The 5,122-nt window shown below is 41.4% G+C and overlaps 1 protein-coding gene across 3 annotated transcripts in view; it reads right to left on the reverse strand.

Annotated features, from left to right (window-relative positions):
* ZFYVE9 (zinc finger, FYVE domain containing 9) overlaps positions 1 to 5,122 on the reverse strand; it is a 118,040-nt gene that overhangs the window by 109,359 nt on the left and 3,559 nt on the right. The gene's annotated exons all lie outside the window — the stretch shown is intronic.

Genomic DNA, 5,122 nt, shown 5'->3' on the forward strand with positions numbered 1-5,122 from the left:
TCACTTTCATCAAGAGGCTCTTTAGTTCCTCTTCACTTTCTGCCATAGGGGTGGTGTCATCTGCATATCTGAGGTTATTGATATTTCTCCTGGCAATCTTGATTCCAGCTTGTGTTTCTTTCAGTCCAGCGTTTCTCATGATGTACTCTGCATATGAGTTAAATAAGCAGGGTGACAATATACAGCCTTGACGTACTTCCTTTCCTATTTGGAACCAGTCTGTTGTTCCATGTCCAGTTCTAACTGTTGCTTCCTGACCTGCATACAGATTTCTCAAGAGGCAGGTCAGGTGGTCTGGTATTCCCATCACTTTCAGAACTTTCCACAGTTTATTGTGATCCACACAGTCAAAAGCTTTGGCATGCATTCACACAAAAACTTATCTGTGAATGCTCAGAACAACATTATTCATAACACCAAGAGTTGAATATGATCCAAAGATCTATTAATTGATAAATGGATAAATAAAACATGGTATGATATATTAACCGAATATAATAGTGTATGATAATTTAAATGGATAAAGTATTGCTATATGCTATAACATAGATGAAACTTGAAAATATCATGGTAACTGAAAGAAGCAGACACAAAAACCTACAGATTACATGATTCCATTTATATGAAATGTCCAAAATAGGCACAGAAACAAAAAGTAAATTAGTGGGTTGCCAGCAGCTGGGAGGAATTGGAGGGAAATGGGAGTAACTGCTAACAGATACAAGATTTCTTTTTGAAGTGATGAAAATGTTCTGGAATTAGATAGTGGTGATGACTCCAAGACTCTGCAAATATATAGAAACCACTGAACTATATATTTTAAAAGGGTGAATTTATGGTATGGTATGTGAATTACATTTCAATTAAACAAAAAAGAAAAAAGAAGTGTCCAAAAATGATGGGGACATATCAAAGGACACAGAAATCAGCTTGAAGGAGATTTCACTGACCTAACCAGAGACATTCTAAACATCAATGTAAACAACGGTAGCAACAGATTATAACCATTGGATAAAAAAAGAAAGCCATGAGTCTTTACAACATAAATGAATGAATTCCAAATGTAATGAGGAATGGGGTGTTTATATAGTTTCAAAATTCCTCTCCACAAAAATACTAATTACAAAAAAAAAGGAGTCACTTCTGAAGCAAATCTTGGCAGATGTCACCTTTCATGAGTGATCAGAGTGAATGAACATCATCAGTAATGGGACAAACAAACTTCATGCTCCCTGACAGATCGCAATAAAAAGGACACAGCAATGTCCTCACTAGGGGAGGTTGGGAGAGGATTTGGGGGGTGGGGTAGGGTGACATATGAGGTATATGGGAACTCCCTGTACTTTGCTCAATTTTTCTCTGAACCTAAAACTGCTCTTAAAAAAATAAAGTTTACTGAAGAGAGATCAAGGTAGTGAAGCAGGAGAACAGTGGAATTCACCTCCCTCCAAAAACACATCAAAAATACATCTCCATGTGGAATCACCTCATTGAACACTAACTGGAGACTGGCAGAAAGACTCTTCTACAACCAAGGCTATAGGAAACATCCACATGGAATCAGGTAGGAAAGGAACAAAAGTGATCAGGTCGGGGACTGTGTGCTTGGGAGGGGACTCAGAAGAGGAAGGGGATTTCACGGGTGGAGAACCTCCCTGGGGAGTGAGCTACTGAAGGCACATACTGGGAGCCACAGCCCAGGGGTTCGATGCCAGGAAGACAAGTCCCCTTGGCCGGTGGAAGGGCTGGTGGTACTAACAGAAGGGCTGTGGGAAGCACACGGGGAGCACACACACTCTTGCTTACTCCCAAAACAGGGTGGGGAGGTCAGACTGAAACTGCATGAAACACTGGCTGGTTTCCCAACTAAATGAAACATGTGATCCGAAACTCAGTACTCTTGACCAAAAAGGACATTATTTGCACATCTGGCAAAACGAGAAAGGTCTGACAACTGGATGGTGGTAATGCATCAAAGTTCATTCCCTAATTTGATGGCTGTGTTGTAGTTATGTACAAAATACTTTTTTGAAAGGAACAGTTTCAAACATGGCAGGGGATGCAGGTAGCAACTTACTCTCAAATGGTTCAAAGAAAAAAATTCTCTGTACTATACTTGCAAATTTTCTATAAACCTGAGATAGTTTTTTGTTTTTGTTTTTTTTAGTTTAAATGCCCTAAAACTATTATATTTTAAATTTCCAGGGTACTTTCTTTTTCTGATGCTTTTTATGACATCTTGATCTTACTTCATGGATATAATTCTTTTCTTACTTCTTTAATGTAATTACCTACAATTTGGTCTGACCTTTTTTCTTTTTCCTAAACCTTCTGTTTCCAATACTATTTCCTCTAAAGTTCCTGTTTTGTGTTTTGATCTCTGTCTTTCACATTGGATGCTTTCCTTAAAATGCCTCACATTGAACAAATGAAGTACCAAAAACCAATTGGAAGCTCTGCATGTGTGGCTTCTCAGCTGGAAGGCTTCCACTGCATGGTGACTGGGGGAGAACAAAGCTATTTCATTGGGAGACCTCCAAATGTCAGTATAACTAGGTCTTTTCTTTGGACTCCTGAGAAGAGTCATATAATCTCCTATAAGGGGGTATAAAGATGTAATACCAGGTAGTCACTGTCTGAAAGAAGAAAAGAACATGGGAAGGGTCTCTCTTTAATATATAGGATTTCCCTTTATCCTCCTGCTTTTACTTTGGATCTTCATCCTTTGGTCTCTCTTATGTCTCACGTCCCCAAGTCTTAACCCTCTTTAGTTTCATTTTCCAAGGAAAACCTGCGATCTTGGAGCAGACTTTTCATTGTATAAGATGGACCTTTCAGAGAGTTCAAATCTTATCTCCCTTTATGTCCACCTCTTATTCAAAATGAAAGTCACTAAATATCATATATGTACAAATAATTGTTGAACAACATGGGTTTGAACCATGTGGGTCTATCTATATATGGATTCTTTGAATAGTAAATATTATAGTAATACATGATCCACTGTTGGTAGAATCCACGGATGCGGAACCTCAGATATGGAAGAATTACGTATATAGGAGGGAGGGCGGTATGGGCCAGGCTACCCTCCCTGGCTTCTGCTGTCTGGTTAGACTCCAGCCGGAGCCATTTCTAACTGCTTTTGGGTCATAGTCTTCTCTGGAGAACCTGAATTGCCTCAGATAACAATTCTCCAAGTTTCCACTTGGTATTCTCCAAACTGTCTGTTTACCAGGATTTAGAGGGGTCCATGGAGAACGCAATGGCACCCCACTCCAGTACTCTTGCCTGGAAAATCCCATGGACAGAGGAGCCTGGTAGGCTGCAGTCCATGGGGTCTCGAAGAGTCGGACACGACTGAGCGACTTCACTTTCACTTTTCACTTTCCTGCATTGGAGAAGGAAATGGCAACCCACTCCAGTGTTCTTGCCTGGAGAGTCCCAGGGATGGGGGAGCCTGGTGGCTGCCGTCTATGGGGTCACACAGAGTCGGACACGACTGAAGTGACTTAGCAGCAGCAGCAGCAAGGAGCGGTGGCTGTGTGGGCGCAGGAGGGCCAAGAGGAGGTGGCTGTGAGGAGACACCCCTCCTCCAAGATAAGGAGCAGCGGCCGTCCTTTGCTGGAGCAGCCCTGAAGAGATACCCCATGTCCAAGGTAAGAGAAACCCAAGTAAGACGGTAGGTGCTGCAAGAGGCCATCAGAGGGCAGACATACTGAAACCATAATCACAGAAAACTAGTCAATATAATCACACTAGGACCACAGCCTTGTCTAACTCAATGAAACTAAGCCATGCCCTTTGGGGCCACCCAAGATGGGCAGGTCATGGTGCAAAGGTCTGACAGAATGTGGTCCACTGGAGAAGGGAATGGCAAATCACTTCAGTATTCTTGCCTTGAGAACTCCAAGAACAGTATGAAAAGGCAAAATGATAGAATACTGAAAGAGGAACTCCCCATGTCAGTAGGTGCCCAATATGCTACTGGAGATCAGTGGAGAAATAACTTCAGAAAGAATGAAGGGATGGAGCCAAAGCAAAAACAATACCCAGCTGTGGATGTGACTGGTGATAGAAGCAAGGTCTGATGCTGTAAACAGCAATATTGCATACGAACCTGGAATGTTAGGTCCATGAATCAAGGCAAATTGGAAGTAGTCAAACAGGAGATGGCAAGAGTGAACATCTAGGAATCAGTGCACTAAAATGGACTGGAATGGGTGAATTTAACTCAGATGACCATTATATCTACTACTGTGGGCAGGAATCCCTTAGAAGAAATGGAGTAGCCATCATGGTCAACAAAAGAGTTAGAAATGCAGTACTTGGATGTAATCTCAAAAATGACAGAAATGATCTCTGTTCGTTTCCAAGGCAAACCATTCAATATCACACTAATCCAAGTCTATGCCCCAACCAGTAATGCTGAAGAAGCTGAAGCTGAACGGTTCTATGAAGATCTCTAAGACCTTTTAGAACTAACACCCAAAAAACATATCCTTTTCATTATAGGGGACTGGAATGCAAAAGTGGGAAGTCAAGAAACACCTGGAGTAACAGGCACATTTAGCCATGGAATACGGAATGAAGCAGGGCAAAGACTAATAGAGTTTTGTTTGCCAGGAGAACACAATGGTCATAGCAAACACCCTCTTCCAACAACACAAGAGAAGACTCTACACGTGAACATCACCAGATGGTCAACACCGAAATCAGATTGATTATATTCTTTGCAGCCAAAGATGGAGAAGCTCTATACAGTCAGCAAAAACAAGACCAGGAGCTGACTGTGGCTCAGATCATGAACTCCTTATTGCCAAATTCAGACTGAAATTGAAGAAAGTAGGGAAAACCACTAGACCATTCAGGTATGACCTAAATCAAATTCCTTATGATTATACAGTGGAAGTGAGAAATAGATTTAAGGGACTAGATCTGATAGACAGAGTGCCTGATGAACTATGGAAGGAGGTTCGCGACATTGTACAGGAGACAGGGATCAAGACCATCTCCATGGAAAAGAAATGCAAAAAAGAAAAATGGCTGTTGGGGGAGGCCTTACAAATAGTTGTGAAAAGAAGAGAAGTGAAAAGCAAAGGAGAAAAGGAAAGATATAAGCATA

The sequence above is a fragment of the Bison bison genome, unplaced genomic scaffold (genome assembly GCF_000754665.1).
Source record: "Bison bison bison isolate TAMUID 2011002044 unplaced genomic scaffold, Bison_UMD1.0 scf7180017864244, whole genome shotgun sequence".
NCBI classification, from domain to species: domain Eukaryota; kingdom Metazoa; phylum Chordata; class Mammalia; order Artiodactyla; family Bovidae; genus Bison; species Bison bison.